Source organism: Equus caballus, chromosome 30, assembly GCF_041296265.1.
Source record: "Equus caballus isolate H_3958 breed thoroughbred chromosome 30, TB-T2T, whole genome shotgun sequence".
Taxonomy (NCBI): domain Eukaryota; kingdom Metazoa; phylum Chordata; class Mammalia; order Perissodactyla; family Equidae; genus Equus; species Equus caballus.
Window position 1 is genome coordinate 7,389,349 of NC_091713.1, and position 22,853 is coordinate 7,412,201.

Genomic DNA, 22,853 nt, shown 5'->3' on the forward strand with positions numbered 1-22,853 from the left:
GCTTGCCTTGTGGACACCTCTCGGCTGCATCTGGTATTGTCTAGTGCAGTCTTACTCTGACTCACTTTGTCTATAAAGCTGTGTGTGAGGATCTCTGAAGTCTGTCTGCCATGCTCGATTGCCTGGATGTCCTTGGCAAGCTCCTGGTAGATATCAGAGTGGGATGGTTTTAGGGCCCCCTGTCCTTCGTTGCCCACAGATGAGGTAGCAGGGAGTGGAAGATCCAGGATGGGGACTGAATTCGCTGTTTTCACCTTATTTCCCTGAAAACTTTTAGAGCTTCCCTCAAGGGGCTTGGAAACGTCAGCTTTGGAATCCACCCCAGAAATATAGGTGGCTGAGGAGAGAAAGTCAAATTGGGGAAGAGGCCATGTTTTGGCTTCTCTCAACTTATAGAATTTTATGGATTCAAGAACTTTGAGGGGTAGGCCCGACCTCTGACTCACGCGAAACCTTATAATGTGGGCTTCTAGCACCTGTCGGGTGTTGGGATCCAGAAAAGAAAGCTCTGGAGTGGTCATCTGGGGGTGGACGCCACCTACTGTTATGTTTTTCAAATTTCTGTTTTCCATATTGTTCTGGGGACTTCCAGAAGGAGGGGATGGGTTGTCCTCAGCCAGACATGAATGACACACCCCGAGGGGGATCCTCCCTGCAGTGATCTGCCAACACTTCTGGCTTAGATGTAATCTAAGAATGGATTTCATTTCATTCTGGTCTGTGTCCTTCCTTGAGACATTTAAGAGTTCATTCCCTGAGTAATTCCTTGAGTGACACACACAGCTACTTTTTGTCTCTGAGGCAACCCTCAGACTCTTTAGTAGGTAGCATTCTGAGACCCTTGGAGGACTATCTTCTGGGCTCTTCTCTAGGATATATCCAAGATTCCTCTTCATGTCCTGCCTTAGTTGAAACTTTGTTGAGATCGTCTCATGGAAGCTTCCTGGGAAACTCAATTCAGTCTCTGCTCGATCCTTGCTACTCTGGCCCTGAAGCTGACGGAGCTGTGAGTGAGCATGTCTGCCTTTTTGCTGAGATGTTTCTGTGCATTTACACAGAGACTCTAGATTCCTACTGGCATGGAGGCAGCAGTGTGAGAATAGCCTCCTTGGAATGTGGAGTTCCATTTTATCCTGGGGTTCACTGGTGATATGAAAATGGCCAGGAAGGACAGAGACTGGTACATAGGCATGGGAGGACTGGCTGACCAAAGGAGGGGTGAGAGCTTGAGGACAAGTGGCTTCTTGAGATTTTTGGAGTGCAGGGACTAAACCCCACAGACTTTCTTGTTGCTTCTGCAACATGTGCCATTTCAGGTGTTGATTTTCAGTTGAGATATGAGAGTCTGACTCAATCTGGGATCTATGGAAAGACACTCCATGGTCCCTAATCTGGGTTGGAGAAGAAGATGGTAGGATTGAGAGTGGGGATTGAAGGTGGGCGTGGGGCTGGACCTGAGTGAAAGGTGGGTGCTGGGATTGGGGGTTGGTCTGAGAGAAGGGTTGCGGATGTACATCGGGGAGGGGAGGAGGGTGAGAATGGGGAAGTGGTGGAGATTCTTGATCCCACATCTTGACTGCAGAAGCATTACAGATTCCATTGAATAAGACAAAATGCGACCCTAGTGGGGCACTACTACTAGAAACCAGGAGAGTGGCCAGCAGGGACTCACTGTGCAGAGAGGGAAGACCCCAAAAGAGCTGGGTATATTTCTGCTGCAAGTTTTCTCCCAAAGTCTTGACATACAGTAGCTTTTGACAAATGCTCAGGTGCTCTGGTTTGCCTGTGATGTCCCAGCCAGTTTTGGGGGCTGTGGTGTCTTGTACATCAAGTGGCTGCAATGAATTCCCTGAAGACATCCGTTGGTTTTCTGAGCACATTTGTTTTGAAAATCGTCCTTCCTCCTTTTCTATCTTCTCTAAAATCTGGAAATCCATTCTCTTTTTTATTTGTCTTGCCAAGAATGCCTGGCCGTTAAGGCCAAGGAAAGAAAGGCTGCTGGCCTCCATGTGATTGGTAGCAGAGTCTCCCCAGAGACAGGTCTCTGGTAGACGGAGGGAAACTTGCTCTCGTTGAAAATCAGAGTGTGATAATGTGGGGAGGAACATGTTCTTGGCAGGAGCCTGACAACAAGAGAATTCTGAAATTGACAGACTTGAATGGTCAGTGCCTCTGACTGTTGGGACATAAGTGGACAACCCACCAGCGCTACCTGGAGATGAGTTCTCTGGAGCAGACTTCAATAAGATGGAAACCGATTTAGATTGAGTCACAGTTAAAGGGTTGTCTGTCGGTGGTGAGACAGACAGGCTTGGTGCTGCGTGATGACAAGCCAGTGAGTCATTGGGATTCATTATCTGGGACAAATTTGGTAAGGGGTTAATATCTTGGGAAAGGGTGCGGTCAAGAGAGAAGATCGTGTTCGGAGACAGAGTGGCATCTGGTTGGAGAAAAGGATCCGTTGCCTGGGTGTCATGAGGTGGGAGAGGGGGAAGGTCAAGGGGTTGGGGTGGGGAATGGTCTCCTGGGAGTTTGGACTCCAAGGGAGGAAAAGGCTCTGGTGGCATAGAGTGAGCCGGTGGTGAGGGTGAAAGAAAGTCAGCTAAGGGTGTCATTGGGTTAGGTGAGAGAACAGAGGGGGGAGGTGGGGAAGGGTCAGGTGGAGGGGATGGTGTTAGGTCTCCTGGAGGGACTTCTGAGAAGGCAGAGGACAGAGTGAATGATGACTCAGTCCCAGAAGCTGAGGAAACCATAGAGGACACAGAGGCAGTATCATCTTCCAGGTCCTCCAGGAACAGCAGCCGATTGACCTCCACGGTTGTGCTATTACACACCTCACAGGAGGGGTCTGGACATAGCAGTTGACGAAAGCAGATGGTATCACGATGCTGGCCCCGGGGACTGAAGGAGACAGGATATACATAGCTGCAGCCAGGACCAGAACAAATATATGGGGCCATGGCAGGTCTGACAGAGGTAGGGGCACCCATTGCATACTGTCCTTTCACATCCCCCCACTTCCTTGAGCTCACAATCTATGTTGTTTCCTTCTCCCCAAGACTTTCACAATCTGGATTTCAAAATCTGAGGATTTTCCCTCCCTTATCAATCTCACGTTTCACTGAGGCCCTAGAAATTCTTAGACCCTGCTAAGAAGCGGGATACAGGAAAGAAGGATTGTGTTTAGTCACCTTTGCAGCAGAGAAAGCACCTTCCTTGCCTCCTCTGCTTCTCTCTGGCAAGCTCTCCCACCTGGGAAACCAGGAAAGTGATGAAGACAGAAGCAAAGAGATCTTTTAGGAGGCAGAGTAGAATGTCCTTTATGGTACCCTTGGTAGATTGGACTTGGAGAGCTCCAAGAATTAGGATTCAAGATCGCACGGTTAATGATAATAATAAAGCTCACGTATGTATGTTGCTTTATCATTCACAAAGGGCTTTCATTCATATAGGTATGTCATCCCATGTGAGGCTCAAAAACACCATGTGAGGAACATAGGTCACTGGTTACTTCAAGGAAGAATCTGATCATCCAGGAAGTCAAAGTACTTTCACAAGGTCAGGAGACAGAAGTTCTGACTCTTGACATCTCATATGACCACTTATTGGGCAACGCCCATTGCCCAGGTCCATCACTGCTTCATGCCCAGAGCTGGGCAGAGCAGGAATCTGAGAAATGTTTCAGGTTCTGACTGCTTTCCCATGAGCCTCTCCTCTGAGGGCTCTGTTTTCTGAGAGGGACTGTATCTAGTGACTGACATCCTCAGAGACCATGGACCTGGGAACTCATGGAAACGACAGGAAGGGTCACCCTTGGAGAGCTCAGGTGGGATAGGTAGAACCTTACCTCTTGGTGTTCCACCTTTTCTTCTCCTCTTGGCTCTGCCCTGATGCTGAGAACAAAAAGAAAAGAATGAGGGGCTGGGACTCATTGGTCTCACTTCTCTGTTTAGGAAAGTCAGATATTTGTTATCCAAGAATAATATGACTCTCTATTTTAATTCCTATAATTTTGCGTTCCTTCCTTTTATTAATTTTTAAAGGTGATAAGATACTTTCAGTTTTTCCTTCTTTGAAAACCTCGAAGGAGGACTTTTGGCTGGAGTCCACACTTGATCTTCTCAGTCAGAAGTCCTCTGCTCAAGGCGGGCATAGACTCTGAGGCCCACAGTCACATCTGTGCTTCCTCAGATAGGCCCCTGTATCCTGGAACAGAGCTCACACTCCAGCATCTGCTCAGAGACTCAGCTCTGTTCTCCTGATCTGCCCAACACGAAGGAAGGCTTGGCAAGTGGCACCTGACATGGCAAGATGACTCATGATCAAGTGCTGGGAACGGTGTTCTCCTACACAGATCTGAAACGCTAAATAACTGAATCAAGGACTACAGAATCACTGTTTGGGATTTTATTTGGGAACCTACCAGCACACCCAGATAGTCTGTGAGCTTTAAATGGAATCCTTAGTCCTCCCTGAAGCCCTAGTTCTGCCTGTTCTCTTCCCCTAAGGGAGCAATGGTCTGTCCTCTCCTCAGACTTCCCATTTTAGGTGTCTCTCTGGCCCAGCCAAACTCATTTAAAAATGTGAGAAAGGGAACAGGAAAATAAAGAATTATCCTTTGAGGAGTGACTTTTGGTTCCAGCTCCAACACTTAAAGATCTTGGGAGTCTTTACTACGGTCCTTAGGAGAAGCAAAAGCTGAGCAAACTGAAAATCAATGGCTTTTCTTGAAGTCACCAGAGAATTGAGGTTGCAGGGCAAACTACTACCCAAAATCTTCAGAGAGGGTGAATGCAGAGAATCACAGTTAAGATCAGCTTACCTGGAGCAGAAGCCACTAGAGCCATAAACTGGTAGAAACACGTAAAAGACACTGACAAACTGCTGAGGATGCATGTGGGCTAGCATGAAAGTGAGAAACTCCTGGAGGACCATTTAAGGGGAGGCCCCACCTACTCGTGAGTTTTACTTCCAGGAACCCTACTAAGTTCTCACAGTGAAGAACCATGAAGAAACTCTGGTGTTTCTGGCACGGGAGGGTGGGGGAGAAAGGTTACCATTTTGAAAGGATTTTGAAATATCCCCTGAGTGTGCTCCGTAATAGAAGCCTCCTCAGCAGGGGAAAAGACTACCAAGACTTATCCCACGCGGGGGAAGGGCAATTACCCAACTGCAGCCCCCTGTAGCCTTCCTGTCTCATCTAAAGAGTTCAAAGAAAAAAAAAGCTTAGAAACACTTGTGAAGGTCACAACCCAGGGACACAGGCCCACTAAAAGATTTAATTATATCCCCTCCCTTAACACCTTCCCACCGCTTCCCCAGGGCTGCAGTATAGTGATGGGATCATAGCTGAAAGAGTTGCAAGGCATAGGCTCTGTTTAAGGAGGAGATTTAGGGGAACCTAAAGACACAAGAAACACAAAAACAAGGACACTAGAGGAAATTGAAGCCTCTGACATGCACAGCTACGGTAAATATTAAACACAGCCCAACACCTAGCCAGATGAGCATAAAACTTCACACTAAAGGTTTATTTATTTCCGTTCCTATTTCCTAATACAGCATGTCTGGCTTTCAACCAAAAATTACAAGGCATGCTAAAAGGCAAGAAAAAACAGTCTAAACAGACAAAGCAAGCATCAGATCCACATTCACATTGACACAGGTTTTGGAATTATCACACATAGAATCCAAAATAACCATGATTAGTATGTTAAGGGCTCTGATGGAAAAAATAGATGGCACACAAGAACAGATGAGGAATGTCAACAGACAGAGGGAAATTCTAAGAAAGAATCAAAAGGGAATGTTAGAAACCAAAAACACTACAAGAAATGGAGAAGGCCTGTGATTGGCTCATCTGTAGACTGCATACGGCCAAGGAAGGAATATGTGAGTTTGAATATATGTCAATAGAAACTTTGCAAACTGAAATGCACAGAGAAAAAGAAAAAAAATTTTAAAGCCCAGAATATCCAAGAACTGTGAGACAGTTTCAAAATATGTAGCGTGTGTAATTGGCATACCAGAAGGAGAAAAGAGAAAGAACAGAGTAGAAAAATATTTGAAGTAATAATGGCCAAGGATTTTCCAAAATTAATGACAGGTTAACCATAGATTGTAGAAGCTCAGAAAAGACCCCAACAAGATAAATACTAAAAAAGTCTATACTTGGACATATCGTCTTCAAACTGTAGGAAACCAAAAGATAAATCTTGAAAGAATCCAGAGGAAAATAAACACCCTACAGCTAGAGGAACAAGGATGAGAATTGTGGGATTCTCATCATAAACCATGCAAGCAAGAAGAGAGTGGAGTGAAATATTTAAAGTGTTGAAAGAAGAAAAACCACCACCCACCTAGAATTTTAGATCTAGTGAGATTATCATTCAAAAGTGAAGGAGAAATAAAACCTTTCTCAGACAAACAAAAACTGAGGGAATTCATCAGCAGCAGACCTGCTCTGCAATAAATATTTTTTAAAAGTTCCTCAGGGAGAAGGAAAATGATAACTTGGATCTTCATTAAAAAGAGGAAGAGAAGGAATAAATTAAGGTAAAATGAAACTTTTATTTTTCTTATTCTCAATTGAGCTAATAATAATAGTGACGATGTATTGGGTGATTATAGTATATGGATAAGTGAAAGGAATGAAAACAATGTTACAGAGGACTTACATTACTTATAAACGTATATTACAAACTCTACGGCAATGACTGAAATTTTTTTAAAGAACAATTGATATAGTAAGAGATGAGAGAAAATGGAATCATATAAAATGCTTGTCTAAAACCAGAGAACTCAGAAAAAGAGAAGAAAAAAGAATAGATATAATGAATAGTAAAGAGTTATAGACATTGTAAATATGAGTCCTACCGTATTTTTAAAAAATCACTAAATATAAATGGTGTAAATTCACCAATTAAAAAACAGAGACTGTTAGTGGATAAAAAAACAAGACCCAATTAAATGTTGTATACAACATGCCCACTTTAAAAATAAAGATACAGATAGATTACAAATAAAGACAGAGAAAAATGTACCATGCCAACACTAACCAAAAGAAAACAGGAGTAACTATATAAATTTCAGACAAAGCAGACTTCAGAACAAGGAAAACTATCAGGGATAAAGAGGGGTATTACATAACCATAAAGGGTCCATGCTCCAACAAGACACACAGTCCTCAACATGTATACATCGAACAACATAGTGTCAAAATATGAGGCAAAAACTGGTAGAACTGCAAAGAGAAATAGTTGAATCTATTGTTATGTTTAGAGATTTCACCCTCTCTCTCAGAAATGGACAGATTCAGCAGGCAGAAAATCAGTATAGATGCAGTTGACCTGAACAGCACCATCAGTCAACGTGATCTAATTGATATTTTGTAGAGTACTTCATCCGATAATACACATTCTTCTCAAACTCTCATGGAACATTCACCAAGATAGACCACGTTCTTGGCCACAAAACACACTTTAACAAAAGTAAATAGAGATTGTACAAAGTATGTTTTCAGACCATAATGGAATTAAACTAGGAATGAATTGCAGAAGGATAGCTGGAAATCCTAAAATGTTTGGAGATTAAACAACATGCTACTAAACACATTGGTCAAGGAAGAAGTCTCAAAGTATTTTAAACTAAATGAAAATTAAAATAGAACTTATTAAAATTTATAAGGTATAGCAAAAGCAGTACTTAGGGGGAAATTGATAGCATTGAATGCATCTATTTGAAAAGAAAGACTTGATATTTCTGAGGGACCTGATTTACTTACCTGATTGATGTCTCTCTCTTTCCGAAATATTGGGAAACATGGACTCCTCTTTAGGTAGCAGAGTGACAGAAGAAGGAGCCCCACCCCACACAGGAAGGCAGGGATGGGAATACCTAGGAACTCAAGCTGGAGCTCAGCCGTGGTGCATTAACATTCCTCAGACAAAGAGGGTGATCTGCATCACCAGAAGTGCACTGCCACCTCAGGCAGCTGGGCGTTAAGAGTGCACATTCTAGACTAGAGTTCCAGGCCCGCATCACAGAGCTTTAGCATAGACACCAAAGGTTCTTGAAGGTCTGGGAGGGGAAAACACAGAAGTGATGAACCCACAACCCTTCCCCCACCATCCAGGCCATCAAATCAGTCCACCCCTCTGAGGCCCTTTAGATACTTCCAACTTACCTTCCAACTCCACATATTCACCATAGCATATATTTCACCTTGATGAAATTTTCTATTTATTCTGTTACCCAGCTGTTACCTAAGAGCCTTTTATTGCTTGGTGATCTCCTTTTGGACCCCCACGTCATCTTTGAAAGTCGGTCCTGTGCCCAGGGATTTACATCCCCAAGATCTACTCGGCCTTCAACTAAAACTTCCCCTCATACATAATGTGTTTTTACCTGTATGAAACCAGAAATACACTCAGCAGCAGCCCCACCTCCCGTTATCTCCTCAAAAGAATCCACTATCACCAAAAAGCATGAGAGAACAGAGTAGCCTGTATCAACCAACAGAAAGCATGAGAAAGAGGGCCACAAGGGCATGGCACATCCGTGGACCCAGGGCAAACAACTTGAAAATGTTTGGTAGCTCTTCTTTTCCCCGAATCCCTCTTAGGCTAGTCAGCCTCTAAAGGTTCTCAAATCTGGCCCCTTCCACCCATACGGTGTCTCACCCTGCTGCTCCCTCTTTTTCTCTGCCAAATCCCCTCCTCCCAGCAAAATTTTAAACTTTTCCATTATTTTACAGAGCAATTGTGCTGGACCATGACCTGCAGGGTCAAACTCATCTTGATTTAGGACTAGGCTTCTCTTTAGCATAACTTCTAGTGAGCACAGTTGTAATCATATTTGACAGTACCTTTAGATTTTTTTTGAATCACACCTATGGTTACTTCTTCCATGAAAGGTTTTATGATTTTTTTCCCCATCTACTTTCTATCTTTTCCCCAAAATTCCCATTGACATCTCTGTACCTTTTTAAACAATAATGTCATTTTTGTTGATGGTGTATATATATTTATTTCATCTCCCCCCACGCTAGCTAGTCATTTAATAGGTATAACTTTTACAGCTTCATTGTTTAGTGCTAAACTGCTGGAATGAAGCCCTGTGTCATGTCCTCCCTTTGCCTGCCCGCATTCCTTCGCTGAGTCTGATGAATCTATCTTGGCCGCAGACACCCAATCCTTTCCCTCCCATGTGAGAGGGTTTACCAGTAATGACAGCTCCTTTCTTTCCCTGTCTTCTCCCTCATCCACAGCTTCACCATCGTCTCTACCCAAAAGGAAGGTACACTTCAAGCCCACCCCTCTCATGTACCCTCCCTCGACTGCAGGAGGTCTCTGTTCAGACAAATCCCTCTATGTATCTTTGCTTCTCTGGCATTGTTTTTTTTATAGCAAGTCTGGTCCTGACTGCCCCTAAGGTCCCCAGGACTCATGATTGTCAAATCATCCTTTAAAGTCTGAGCAAGATAAGCTCCACCAACAATAGTTTCAGGTGGGGCCGGCCCCATGGTCGAGTGGTTAAGTCTGCACACTCCGCTTTGGAGGCCCAGCATTTCGCCGGTTTGGATCCCGGGCGCGAACATGGCACATTCATGGACATCCGTGTGTGTGTGTGTGTGTGTGTGTGTGTGTGTGTGTGTGTGTGTGCTGATATAGAGAGAAAGGGGAGGGAGGGAGCGGAGACAGAGACAAAATGGAGAGATATCGAAAATGGGTCAAAATACTAACGGGTACACCTGGATAAGGGGGGGAAGGTTGTTTACCATCCATGCAACTTTTCCACAAGTTTATCTTTAAATAAATACATTTTAAAAATGGACTGTTGGCTGTTGTCCCAAATTTTGCCTAACCTTTGAAATTTCTGGCTTTTATTCCCGCACCTGCCATCGCTAGCCTACCCAGACCCCAGAAGTGTGCAATGGTGACTTTAAAAGAGTTGTCGCAGGTTCTGTCCCAGGCAAGAAACCCTGGATCCTCTTTGCACATTTAAAGTGTGCTAACATTTTAACAGGGTTTCACAAAATACTGGAAAACAGCATCCCCCCCAAAAATTTTTTTTAAAAAATTATACATAATATAAAACAAGAACCAAAGGAAAGAACACAATATTCAACATGTGTACAGCATGAAACCCCTAATTTCTTCCTTATCTGGTGCCACTGGGTCGTCCGTCTTCTGGGGTTTTGTGGTGTGAGTTGGTTTGCCGGCACTTCCTCTGCTCTGCTAGTCAGTTACCACTCCTGCACCGGATTTCCGTCTTCAAAAATTGTGTTGACATCTTTTGTCATATCTTCTCCCCTTCTTGTCATCCTCAAGGGCCTTGTTCTTTTTAAATCCTTTACTTGTTTTAGCAGCTTTATTGAAATATAGTTCACATACTATACAACTTACCCATTTAAAGTGTATAATTCCATGATTTTTAGTGTATTCACAGGTGGGTAACCATCACCACAGTCAATTTTAAAGCATTTTCATGACTTCAAAAAGAAACTTCATAACCTTTAGCTGTCATGCCCCTGTCCTCTCATCCCCCCAGCCCTAAGCAACCACTAGTCTACTTCCTCTCGCTCTAGATTTCCTTGTTCTGGACATTTCGTATGAATGGAATCATATGAGGTTATTTGTGACTGGCCTCTTTCACTTCTGCATAATGTTGTCAGGGTTTGTGCATATTGTAGCATGTATCAGTACTTTTTATTGCCAAAAAATATTACATTGTGTGGATATACCGTAATTTATTTACCCATTCGTCAGTTGATGGACGTTTAGGTTGTTTCCGTCTTTTGACCGTTATGAATAATACTGCTATGGACATTTGTGTACAAGTTCTTGTGAGGACACATGTTTTCATTTCTCTTGAGTGTATAGCTAGAAGCGGAGTTTCTAGGTAATATGGTAATTCTGTGTTTGACTTTTGAGGAACTGCAAGACGGTTTTCCAAAACAGCTGCACCATTTTTCATACCCACCAGCAGCATAGAAGGGTTTCAGTTTCTCGGCCTTCTAACACTTGCTATTATCTAACTTTTTGATTCTAGCCATCCTATATGTGAAGTGCTATCTCACAGTGGTTTTGATTTGCATTTCCCTGGTGACTAATGATGTGGAGCATCTTTTCATGTAATATTTTACTTTTGGGGAAGGAGAGGAGATAAAAAAGTGTTTGATCTCCTGTGTTTAACTCATCATACAGTAGCTCGTTTTAAATGTATTACAGGAAAGAAACTTTCTTCTAAATCTTTGAAAACACTTGCATGGTGATGTGAAGTCCTTATCACATGTACAGTTTTCTCCTTCTGTGCTCTCTACGTGCTGCAGTCACTGTGTGACTGAGGGACTGCAACACCGTGCACTGCATTTGCTTAGGAAGATTCCTTTCTGCGTGGGGTGGAGGGAGGAGTTAACTCAGTGACTTCTCAGGCTTGACTACAGGGCTGAGCAGAACTGATGGCCAGAGCATCTGAAGCTCAGTGCGTTTCCTCCCCATGGCTCTGTCCATCTGTTTTGGGTCAGTGAGCTCCACAGGTAGTAAATGTCAAAGAAACGTGAGAGCTGTGACATGGGCACAAAGCATACACCTGAGAGACGGATGGCAGGATGTTCCCATGGGCTTTTGCCCCTTAACCGTAGTGTAGGAGACGGGCCGTATCACACGTGCCAGATGATAACTGTGAAAGTGGGGTAAGGGGTACATGGGAAGTTCCACTGCTCTCGTGCATGTTTAAACATTTCTGTAATAGAAGCTTAAAATAATGAAAGAAGCTGGGTGCCTCCTAAAGAGAGGGAGGGGACGAGAGGATACCTGGCAAGGGGGCTCAGTCCGTCAAGACGAGGGTTTACCTCTCTCAATAAGGACATTTCAGGAAGTGTAATCATTGAGGTTAGGAAGGAAACCTCTTTTCATATAACAGGAAAGAAGGAAAGGAGGAACGGGAAAAGGTTTTTGTGAAGCTTTATTGATGGAAAGTTCCTGTCTCATGACTTCTAGTTCCTCTGTGATCAGTGGTCCAGCACATCTACTGAGCAAATGGAGACAGCCTAAATTTGAGGAAAGTGAAGGAGATTTGAAATAGATTTGAGTGTCCCTGGAGAGAGAATGGAATAAGGAAACAGCGACCTAAGCTCCATTTGTCTTGTTCTCATGTTAGTAAGCATGGGATAATTCTTTGTGGAATGAGTGAGTGATTCCCAGCTAGTGCTGGGGCTGAATTTACTGTGGCATCGGTAGACTCCATTGTGAGATTTAATCCAATAGTGATCAATTAGTTATAGGAAGGCATTTCTGGGAAAGGCAGAGAGATGGGATTTTGCCAGACAGGCAGGATTAAAAGGGATTGGATGGGGCCCATTAGTAGTGGAGCTTTTTAAATGTTGGTTAGCTGACAGACCATCGAGTCTACCCCGGAGAGGGAGGAAATGTAAACAAGAGCTTGACCGACAGACAAGGAGTAAGTGGAAAAATGAAGGGCCTGGAGTTGAAAAGTTAACAAGTGGCATATGAATCAGAAGAATGAGAGACGAGGCCAAGGGGTGGAATGTCCGACTGTAATAATCTGGATGGCTGAAGTCTTCCTGGTGATAAGCTCTGGAGTGTGGCAGTAACTACACTGGAATGGAAGGAAAGGACCCTAAGATGAGATGATGTAGAAACTGAGAGGCTGGTCTTTGGCTGGTCTATCCACATCGATGGTAGAGCCCTCCATGACCTCCTCACCTCTTCAAGTCTCCTGCCCTGGGCCCCATCCCCCTCCCAGGACCTCCACAGAATCTGCATTCTTTCTTTGACCTCAAGTTTCAGACATTGTGGGTTCAATGGCATAACTCTGGACAAGAAGATACAAGTGTGGAGTGAGAGAGGCTGTAGTGGACACCGGTTTTGTTTTTGGTTTTTGTTTTAACACCTAGCATTCACAAGCCTTTCTGGGAAAACTACCTCCAGTGCCCTCTGGGATACTCACCCCATTTGTGTAGTGTGTGTGTGTGTGTGTGCGCGCGCGTGCGTGTTCGGTTTTGTTACAATAGTTACCATTATACTTGTATCTTTTCTAATGTCCTCAAATTCCTTTCCCTTACTCGGAGTCTTATTTCGTTTGTCACCTATATCTTGACCCCCTCTTATTACTTATAGAACAATCATTTTATTCTATTTTTCCCTTTTTTTCTCCCTCCCATTTTTAAAATCATGTTGTTTTTAGAAAACAAAATTGGTATTTTATTTTTCCACCCTTGTAGCCATCTTTATTTTACTTAGACGTCTACAACTTAATGTATTTAACGCTCACCATCATAATGCTTTTTGAATTTTGCCCCAGTTGACACTCAGCCAATTTTTGAGTCCCAGTCTGTCTAAGTGGAGTTGCCTTTCCTCCAAACCCCTATTGTAAGGGTGGGTATGAGTGCAGTCCATGGTGAGACCCCCATATATCTGTAACCTGGTGCATACTCTGGGACTCACCTCTGGTTCATGAGCTGCAGGTGTTCTGGGGGAGACCAGCCATGGCTCCACCAAGGCCGTGAATATCAGAGGCGGCACTTCCATCCTGATAGGCGAACTGTACACACTAAGGGCAAGATCTTGTATATTCCTATTAAGCATAGATGGAAGGAAGGCAGCAAGATCACCTTCCCCAAAGAGGGGGATGCCATGCCTGATGACCTCCCTGCAGATATTGTTTAGTATTCAAAGAACAGCCCAGTGCCTTTTCGGAATAAGGCATCAGTGTGCTGTGCAGTGCCTGGATCAGCCTCAAGGTGGTGATGCCTGGATCAGATTGAGGAGGGGGCGGGGGGAACAGGACAGGGTCACCATATGGATGATGAGGCATAAAGCTTTGTTCTACCAGCAAGGTCCTTCTTTCCCCTCTTCATTTTTTCTTCCCTCCTCGCTTACTCCAAGTCATCTTTTCCTTACTCTCAGCTTTATTTTATCCTGGGAGGTAGGTGGCTCCCCCGTCAACATTGTTACTACTGGCAGCTGAGTGATGCTTTTGCTCTGCAACAAAATATCATTTGGCAGTCTGAAGAAATACCTACAGAGGGGAACCACTTCCCCCAGGTGCCTTTCCAGTAGGGAAACCTCAATGTAAAGTTTAAAGTATTCTTCCCTAACACATTAATATACTCACATGACAGATTCTTAAGGAGTGTCTGTGCTGTTCCTAGCCCCTCCCCAACCAGCCCAGGATCCACTGCAGCAATACCCTCCCCTACCCCCCAAATCCCATTCAGGGTTCACCCACCTGTGGGGTCCTCTGGTCACTGACCTCTAAATCATGATGAAGCCACTGTTTTTTCTTCATTGTTGTTTTATGAATTGCATACCCATTCTTGACCCTCTTCGGATAGAGAACACCTGTTTTCCCTACTCTCTGAAGGATGTAAAACATTCAGTGAGCGGAAGGTGTGGGCTGCTCTACACTTTCGTTAAGGCTAAGCGAAGAGGCAGGAGGCAGAGCCCACCTCCTCAAACTTCATCAGGGGAGGAAATGGGCTTTTGGGGGCACGTGATATCTCTTTGTCAACAAGAGCTCCAGAGCACTGGTGACCTTTTAGAAGCCAGAGGAAGCAATCAGTAAGAGCTGAACTCACTCCTCCTTTTCCCTAAGCACAAGCCCTGAGTTACCTGAAACCCATGCCCCCAACACAGGACACAGAAAAGACATCACTATTATTAGAGAATCATTTATTGGGGAGAATTAATATTCTCCACAAGAAGGAATTATTTTGCGGTGGGAAATTTTCCGCTCTCGAAACGCTGGAAAAGCGTTTTCTGTTGACATAGAGACGGATCCCTAAACATAGTGCCTTTAGCAGTGGTGAGAACAGCTGGAGGCCCCTGGGCCGGCTTGACGCCTGCAGGTGGAGCTTGGATGGGGCACATGCTCCCTGCGAGGCACAGATAAGGGACGCTTCTTATCCAATAGCTGATCTTTAAACGCCATGACTTTCTGAGGGTGTCTGTTCTGGTCTCTGATCCGTCTAGAACATGTAGGATAATTCTGGCCAGCAAAGACAACTTCTTGGTGGCAGGACTTGGTGCTTGGCACTTTACAGGAGGGAGCCCTGTAGTTGGAAGGATGCCCCTGGACGGGCTCTGCCTGGGCCTGCTCTTCTGCCTTCTGGTCAGTTTTCACAAACTTTCTCAGGGAAGGAAGGGGCTCTTGAGGGCGGGTGACCTCTGCTGCACACCGCTGCCCCACTTTCTCCACTGGGAACTTCCCAGGGACTGTCCTGGTCTTCTGAGCTGTGGTGGTCCCAGTAATGGCAGCTCTCCCTTTAACCAGGCCTCTGCTCTGTGCAGATGATATGGGGCTGCCCTTTTCCTGGGGATGTTCTTGGTTTTTGCCTTTTGTCCCGGGACGAAGCCATTGAAAAATGTGGTTCATCTTTTTTCTGAACAGACTTTCAGGAGGAGGCTGTGCCTTCTGTGATGAGGTCTGGGAAGACTTGCTCCCAAGCGTCTCCTCTGATGCTGTGATCTGAGTTGGGAAACTCTTTCTTGTAGGTTGGCATGTCCCCAACCCTGCATCCCCTCCACCAAGCTCTTCTTTGCTGGTGCCCAGAGGGCTCACTCTCATTGTAGCTGGTGGGAATTTCTTATCCTCGTACCTCTTTCGGTCTTTCTTGGGGACCCAAGGCTCCTGCCGCTGCTGCCTGCTGATCCCAGTGTCCTCCAGACGTACATGCAGCACCTGGGAAGCTCCCATGTCCCCACTGGAGACACCGTGGGCATGAGTCAGTGAGGCCTTGTAAGTCAAGCTCTCTGAGGAAGGGGACCTGTCAGTGTGTTGGCCTTGGACCTGGCTCTGATTCCTCTTCTCTAGTTTCGACTTTAATTCCCTAAACAGATGTTCCTTAAGATCCGATGACTTTGGGTCTTGGGGAACTTGTCTTTTTGGTGCAGGGCTTTCAATGGTCCCAGTAATTTCTATTTTACTGTGATTCTCACGTATCCTTTGGGAGCTTCCTGGCTTGCTGGTTGTCAACACATTACCAGTTTTTGACTACAGAGCGTTGAGCTCCTTGGCCCTGAATATGTCCCTGGCCGTGCTGTGCACGGAAAAGGGTTCCGACTTCATCTTTTTGTCCTGTCGCCCTTCTCTTCTATCACTGGGACTCACTCTCTCATCCTTTGTCTCATGTTTGGCACCAGCTTGCCTTGCAGGCAGCTCTGGGGGGCATCTGTTGCCTAGCTGAGTAAATTTCTGACTCGCTTTGCCTGTGATGCCACATGTGACAGGCAGATGAGTCTGTCTGGCACCCTTACTCCTCTGAACAACCTCTGCAATCTCTTGGTTGATACCAGAGGGTGATTGTCTCGGCACCCCTTGTCCTTGCCTGCCCATAGGTGAAGTAGCAGGGCAAAGACGATCCAGGACCAGGGCTGAATTTGTTGTTTCCGCTTTTTCTTGAAGAACAGATTTAGAGCTTCCTCTATGGGGCTCGAAGCCCTCGGATTTGGAGTCCACTCCCAAAGTTGGGTTATTTGAGGGGGGACAGTAGAAATAGGGCAAGGACTGGGATGCAGCATCTTCCGATTTAAACGCCTGTATGGATTCAAGGACCCTGCAGGGAAGGCCCCACTCCATTCTCATACGAAAGCTTTTAATATGGCTTTCCATCATCTGTTGTGCACTGGAATCAATGAAGCAAAGCTCCTGGAAGGTATTCAGGGAGGAGTCCCCACCCACTGAAGGTGGCAAACTCCTCTGTGTTATTTGGGTGCGGGATTTGTCAGAAAGCAGCAATGTCTGCTTGCTGGCATGCCATGAACAGCGCACCGTCCCAGGGAGCCGAGCCTCACTGATTTCCTCAAACTTCTTGCTCAAATGTGCTTTCAGGACATTTTCAAGTTGTTTCTGATCTAGACTTTCCTCCAAGGCCCTTGAATTTTTCCCTGACAGACTTGCCACGTGACTATTTAGGTCTTTCTCAGAGTCATATGCCGGATCCTTATCTGAAGAGCTCTCTGGGTCACTCAACAGATGAGCTTTTGGGCCGTTCTCTGGGCTGTGCCCCCGATCCTTCCCCATCTCCTTCTCTACCTGAAGCAGTTCTGAACCCCTCTCATGGAAGCTTTTGGATTGGCTCAATCCAACATTTAGATCTTTGTTCACCGAGATCCGTGAGAGTCCACGATTGCTCTCTGACTTAGCTATCTCTGAGAAATCTCTTGGAGGCATCATCAGTGACAGACACTCACAGATCCTGCGGGGCAGGCCCCACCGGTGTTGGATGAGCCTCTTTCGAAGGTGATGTTCCAGTTTCTTCCTCAGCTCATCACTGAGAGGAAACTCTACGGGAAGGATGGAGATGGAGGCATGGGCCTGGGAGGCCTGATGGTAAGGAAAGTTGGGAGCTGAAGAACAAAATTCTTCCTGAGATCTTTGGACTACAGAGGGGGAACCCCACAAACTTTCCTGTTGCTTCTGCAACACTTTCCATTCCAGTTGTTGAATTTCAGATGAGGTGAGAGACTCTGATTCATCCTGGGGTCTATGGCGACACACCCCACAGATCCTTATCTGGGGTAGAGGACCAGATGGTAGGATTGGGAGTGGGGATTTAAGGTGGGCCTGGGACTTGACCTGAGTGAGAGGTAGGGGCTGGGATTGGGGCAGGGTTTGAGGCAAGGGTTGGGGCTGGATCTCAGGCAAGGATGGAGGTGGGCGATGGAGAGGTACTGGGGATTCTTGGCCCATGGAGGCATTTGGGATGGTATTGAAAAGGAAGATTGTGGTGCAGTCACTTGAGTCACGGATAGCAGAGGGCAAGGACTCGCTGTGCAGAGATGGAAGACCCCAGAAGAGCTGCATACATTTTTCCTGTAAATGGTCCTCCAAGATTTTAGGATATGGGGGCTGCTCATGCATGTGCAGCTCCTTTGGTATGCCTGCACTGCTCCAGAAAGGAAGGGAGAATGCTGAGTCACACTCATCAGCATTTGACTCTAACGTTTTCCCCGAAGGATTTAGTTGGTGGCCTGGCCTAAGTTTTTTTGGAAAAGAACCCTTCTCCTTCTCCTTTTCTTTCCACATCAGGAAATCACTCCTCTTTCGGACTTGTCTCTCCAGGAGTGCCAGGACATGAGGGCTGAGAAATGAGAGGTTACCAGGCTCTATAAGGTTAGCTGTAGGGTGTCTCTCCAGAGAGGACTCTGAAGAATGGAGGGCAAGAAACTCTCGATTAAAATCACATGGTGCCAAGGTGGAAGGTGCTAAGAACAAGTCTTTGGCACAAGCTTGCCACCAGGATAATTCTGAAATTGACAGGCTTGAATGGTCAGTGCCTCTGACTGTTGGGACATAAGTGGACAACCCACCAGGGCTATCTGGAGATGAGTTCTCTGGAACAGACTTCAATAAGATGGAAACCGATTTAGATTTAGTCACAGTTAAAGGGTGGTCTGTCGGTGGTGAGACAGACAGGCTTGGTGGTGTGTGATGACAAGCCAGTGAATCAGTGGGATTGATTATCTGGGACAAATTTGGTAAGGGGTTAATATCTTGGGAAAGGGTGCGGTCAAGAGAGAAGATCGTATTCAGAGACAGAGTGGCCTCTGGTTGGAGAATAGGACCCGTTGCCTGGGTGTCATGTGGTGGCAGAGGGGGAAGGGCAAGGGGTTGGGGTGGGGAACGGTCTGCTGGGAATTTGGACTCCAAGGGAGGAAAAGACTCTTGTGGCATAGAGTGAGCCGGTGGTGAGGGTGAAAGAAAGTCAGCTAAGGGTGTCATTGGGTTAGGTGAGAGGACGGAGGGGGGCGGTGGGGAAGGGTCAGGTGGAGGGGATGGTGTTAGGTCTCCTGGAAGGACTTCTGAGAAGGCAGAGGACAGAGTGAATGATGACTCAGTCCCAGAAGCTGTGGAAGCCATAGAGGACACAGAGGCGGTATCATCTTCCAGGTCCTCCAGGAGCCGATTGATCTCAGCAGTTGTGCTATTACACACCTCACAGGAGGGGTCTGGGCATAATAGTTGACGAAAGCAGGTGGTATCGAGAGGCCGGCCTAGGGGCCTGCGGGAGACAGGAAGTAGAAAACTGTAGCCAGGACCAGAACAAGGAAAGGAGGACCTGCTGGCCTGTCAGGGGAGGGGCCACCTGAAGCCTGCTCCCCCTTCACAATGCCCCACGTCTATGACTTCACCATACACTCAGCAGCCCTCACCCCAAGGCCTTCATTCACATACCCGTTCCTATGGCAAACCCCTCCCATGACTACTGCAGGCTGTACTGAATCCCTGGAATTGCAGAGAACATGTTAAAGAGGGATCAGGAAAGAAAAGACTAGTCACCTTTTCAGAATAGAAATTAGCCTCCTTTTCTCCTCTGTTTCCCTCTGGTAATTTCTCCAACCTGGGAAACCAGAAGAGTGAATTACATGTAATAAAGGTAGAAGCATAGGTGTTACACGGGAGTCCCTTTATGGGAGACCCTTGGGATATTAACGGGCTATTAACTCTGAAAGCCCCAAGAATCAGTAGATGTGGTCAAACGGTCAATGATAATATTAATAAGGTTCACATGTGTTTGTTGCTTCATTTATAAAGTACTGTCACATACATATATGTTCAAAACCACCATGTGAGGAACATAGGTCAATGGTTACCTCGAGGAGTCTGATCATCCAGGAAGTCAACGTAGTTTCTACAAGGTCAGGAGACAGAAGTTCTGACTCTTGATGTCTCCCACGGCCACCCACTGGGCAACACCCATTGTCCAGGCCCATCACTGCTTCATGCCCAGAGCTGGGCAGAGCAGGAATCTGAGAAATGTCTCGGGTTCTGACTACCTTCCCATGAGCCTTTCCTCTGAGGCCTCTATCTTCTGAGAGGGACTCTATCTAGCGACTGACATCCTCGGAGACCATGGACCTGGGACCTCATGGAGAGGACAGGAAGGGTCACCCTTGGAGAGCTCAGGTGGGATAGGTGGAACCTTACCACTTGGTGTTCCACCTCTTCTTCTCCTCTTGGCTCTGCCCTGACGCTGAGAACAAAAAGAAAAGAATGAGGAGCGAGGACTTAGTTGGCTTGCTCCTCTCTCTAGGAAACTCAGATATTCATCCAAGATTAATGTCACTCTCCATTTTTATTACTAGCACTTTGTGTTCTTTCCCTTTCTGAATTTCTAAAGGTGATAAGATACTTTCAATTTTTCCTTCTTTGAAAAACTCGAAGGAGGATTTTTGGCTGGAGTCCACACTTGATCTTCTCAGTCAGAAGTCCTCTGCTCAAGGAGGGCATAAACTCTGAGGCCCACAGTCACATCTGTGCTTCCTCAGATGGGACCCTGTATCCTGGGACAGAGCTCACACTCCAGTGTCTGCTCAGAGGCTCAGCCCTGCTCTCCTGATCTGCCCAATACAAAGGACGGTTTGGTCGAATGACGCCCGACATGGGAATGTGACTCATGATCCAGTGTTGGGAACAGTGTTCTCCTACACAGATCCCAAACTCTCTAAATAACCTAATGCAGGGCCGTGAAATCAGTGATGGGATTTTATCCAGGAATCCTCCACCACACCGAGATGGTCTGTGAGTTTTAAATGGGAAACAGTCCCAGCTGAACCCCTAGTCCTGCCTGGCCTATTCCCCTAGAAGGATGATGTTCTATCCTCTATTCAGACTTGCCATCTTAGGAGTCTCTCTGGACCAACTCATTTAAAAATGTGGGACTAGAAATGGAAACAACAATAAAAAATCCCTGTTGGTGGCTTGCCCAGGGATCCTTACCTTTTGGTAGATTTTGGTTTTCCAGAAGGTTGGTAAAGATGGAATCCCCACCAGGAAGCACAGGAACAGAAGAAGCAACCACAACCCACACACGATGGTGAGGTTGTGGTCACTATCTAAGAATGTTGAGCAGATGCTCAAAAACAACTCAATATCGCTATTCAGAAATGAGAGAACATTCCATTGACTGAACTCCATTTTCTGAATCGCAAGGCTGCCTGAGGCAACTGAGCTCTGAGAGTGTCCACACTTGCCTATAATCCCAGGCCTGCATCACAGAGCACTGAAGAGTCACAAAGGGTTTCAGAGGGTGGGGGAGGGGACATGCAGAGGGTGTGCCCATGGCCCCTTCCCCCCACCAGCCCAGCTGATCTCTCCATCCATCCTGGGCCCTCCAGGTCCCTCTGCCCTACCCTGCCATCCTATTTTCCAACTCTGTCCGTTCATCATATCATACAATTACATTAATGGAATTTTCTGCCTGTTCCACCTGTACTCCAGATATTACCTGGGCCCCCTTTACTGTTTGGAGAGCTTGACTTTGGTTTCACCAATTCCACTGCCTCGAAGTCTGAAATGCTCCCTGGAATTTTTGCTAGTACCCAGACATTTACACTCAGAATCATATATGTCCTCAAATCCATCTTTCCTTTAGAATGTTTTTGCCTTACATGAACCCTGATATAGAACTTAAAGTTCTTTACTCATTTGGTTTTGTGAATGTTGAATAACAAATTTTAGTTTTTTGCTTCAGTCAGCCTTTACCGTCTTCAGCCAGTGGGGCTGACTCAAATAATTGAAATGAATAATTCATTATTCAACATTCACAAGACTAAAATCAGTACGGGCACACCTCACTTAATGAAAGGGACATGTTTTGAGAAATGCATCATTAGGCACTTTCACTGTTGTGTGAACATCACACAGTGTACTTACACAAACCTAAGTGGTAGAGCCTACTACACACCCAGGCTATGTGGTGCTACCCGTATGGGACCACTGTCATATATGTGGTCCATTAGTGACCGAAACATCGTTAATATTGTTACATGGTGCGTGACTGTGGTGGATGACAATGACAAAATGGAGTACCATCTTCAAGGCTTCTAAAATGGAGCTGGGAGGCCATTAAGGAAGTGGGGCTTATGCTTGTACACCACATCCACCACCAGATGTTAACTGAACTTTTGAGCTTTACCTGACAGCAGAGGTCACATCTTGAAGTGTTTCCTCATTCCAAGAAGGGACAGTCTGCCTAGGACCAACTATGTTCTGGCAAGTCAGCTCACCCCATGCCAGAAGCAGTCATTAACTGTTCACTGTAGACCTTTGTAAGCCTGTGTCCTTTCCTTTTATCTACCCCTGCCTCCTTTGTCTTCCTAGGAGCACATTTGAGCTTCTACTCGAATCTACATCTCCTGAATTGCAATTCTTGAGACCCCCAAATAAACTTTTTGGTTCTTTTGCAGTTTATGCCTCTTATTTGCTGACTTTACATGGTGACAGAAGTGGGATCCCTAGCTACTGACCTTCAATTCTGGTGCCACTTCACAGACACAAGCAAGGTGCCTGCAAAGAATCTTTTGTGCTCTGTCGTCTCCTCCTGGTGGCTCTGGTTCCTGGTGGTAAGTCCTCCTGGGCCTGGACCTCCCATTTTTGGTAGAGGTCCAGACTTTATGTAGGCGTCCTTTGATACTGGTTCTGGCCATCCTTCCATTGTCAGCTTTGTTAGAAACTTCTGTTCCTTTCACTCCTTTTTTGGGCCTTTGATCCTTTGCTAAGTTCATACAAATGAGAAATCCATTTTCTAAGAGGACCACCAAAGAACAGCCCCACTCTGGCACTCCTGCTGGTTTTGTCTTTAAAGAATACAGACCTTCTACATGTAGATTTTTGTCCCACTGGGTTCAGATTACTCAGGGTGGTTTAAGGCTTCACTGGCCTAAATGGGGCTCCTTTGAAATTCCTAAATTGGTTTATCTGTGCACTCAATTGGAAAAAGCCTATCAAACCAAACAAATAAAATGGGAAACTTTTTAAAATTGGTATCTTGAGGCCTCTAAATGAAACACTGGAAAGGACACTTCTTTGCAAGCCATAACAATGTC

The 22,853-nt window shown here is 45.7% G+C and overlaps 2 protein-coding genes and 1 long non-coding RNA gene across 5 annotated transcripts in view; 2 read left to right on the plus strand and 1 right to left on the minus strand.

Moving 5' to 3' along the window:
• Positions 1-22,853, plus strand: part of LOC138921490 (ral guanine nucleotide dissociation stimulator-like) — a 265,069-nt gene that overhangs the window by 41,101 nt on the left and 201,115 nt on the right. The gene's annotated exons all lie outside the window — the stretch shown is intronic.
• The window catches only part of LOC138921491 (heparan sulfate glucosamine 3-O-sulfotransferase 4-like), a 64,205-nt gene that overhangs the window by 10,760 nt on the left and 30,592 nt on the right, over positions 1-22,853 (plus strand). For all 3 annotated transcript variants that reach the window (XM_070255653.1, XM_070255654.1, XM_070255652.1), the window contains exon 3: positions 22,215-22,370. The gene's annotated coding sequence lies outside the window, so the exon portion shown is untranslated. The remainder of the gene's footprint in view (positions 1-22,214; positions 22,371-22,853) is intronic.
• On the minus strand, positions 14,680-20,950 carry LOC138921494 (uncharacterized). Its single transcript, XR_011434117.1, has 4 exons — positions 20,746-20,950; positions 19,954-19,999; positions 19,306-19,366; positions 14,680-19,027 (listed from the first exon to the last, which is right to left on the minus strand). It is a non-coding gene; the product is annotated as an uncharacterized lncRNA (long non-coding RNA).